Source organism: Nanorana parkeri, unplaced genomic scaffold, assembly GCF_000935625.1.
Source record: "Nanorana parkeri isolate BGI_ZX_2015 unplaced genomic scaffold, ASM93562v1 scaffold3614, whole genome shotgun sequence".
NCBI classification, from domain to species: domain Eukaryota; kingdom Metazoa; phylum Chordata; class Amphibia; order Anura; family Dicroglossidae; genus Nanorana; species Nanorana parkeri.
In genome coordinates, this window is record NW_017309882.1 from 13,297 (window position 1) to 13,871 (window position 575).

A 575-nucleotide genomic window follows, 5' to 3' on the forward strand; every position below is an offset into this window, starting at 1 on the left:
GGTGTTGCAGTCAGTGGGGGAGGGGTAAGTCAGTTCTGTGCTGATTGTTCTGCTCTCGGCAGGTCTGTGAAGGAGCTCTGGACGCAGCACCGCGCCGTGGAGGTAAATCATCTTTATGGATTATTGGTGATCAGATATTACCGCCGAGTGTCAATCACAACCCGCCCCTCCCCCGCCAGAGTCTATCCACCCAATAATATCTATAGAACATCAGAATAACCAATCACAGGCTCCTCCCCTTGCAGTCACTGGGTATGGGATTTGCTATGACAGGTCCTCTTGGTGCGATGTCTTATGTCTTCCCCCCTCCCCCGGCTGTGTGCAGGAGTACCGCCAGGAATTCATCTCCCGCTGGAGGAAGGAGAAGTTGGACGCGCTCGTCTGTCCTATTCTGGGTCCGGCTTTGTCCATCGGATATCCTGGCAAGTTGTCAGGTATGCGGCATTACCGTCTGCCCTCAGCTGCCCCCATCCCCCGCCATCTGCTGTGCTATGCCCCGCCCCTCCAGACTCCTCCCCCTGCATCGAGGGTTCCATGTGTCACCCTTCCATTTAAAGAGACAGTGCACCTGTGAA

The 575-nt window shown here is 55.5% G+C and overlaps 1 long non-coding RNA gene across 1 annotated transcript in view; it reads left to right on the forward strand.

The window, feature by feature from the left end:
• Positions 1-428, forward strand: part of LOC108803337 — a 1,246-nt gene extending 818 nt beyond the window's left edge. Inside the window, exons 2-3 of the long non-coding RNA XR_001942279.1 lie at positions 63-102; positions 326-428. This is a non-coding gene — a long non-coding RNA (uncharacterized LOC108803337). The remainder of the gene's footprint in view (positions 1-62; positions 103-325) is intronic.
• Positions 429-575: the final 147 nt, after the last annotated feature.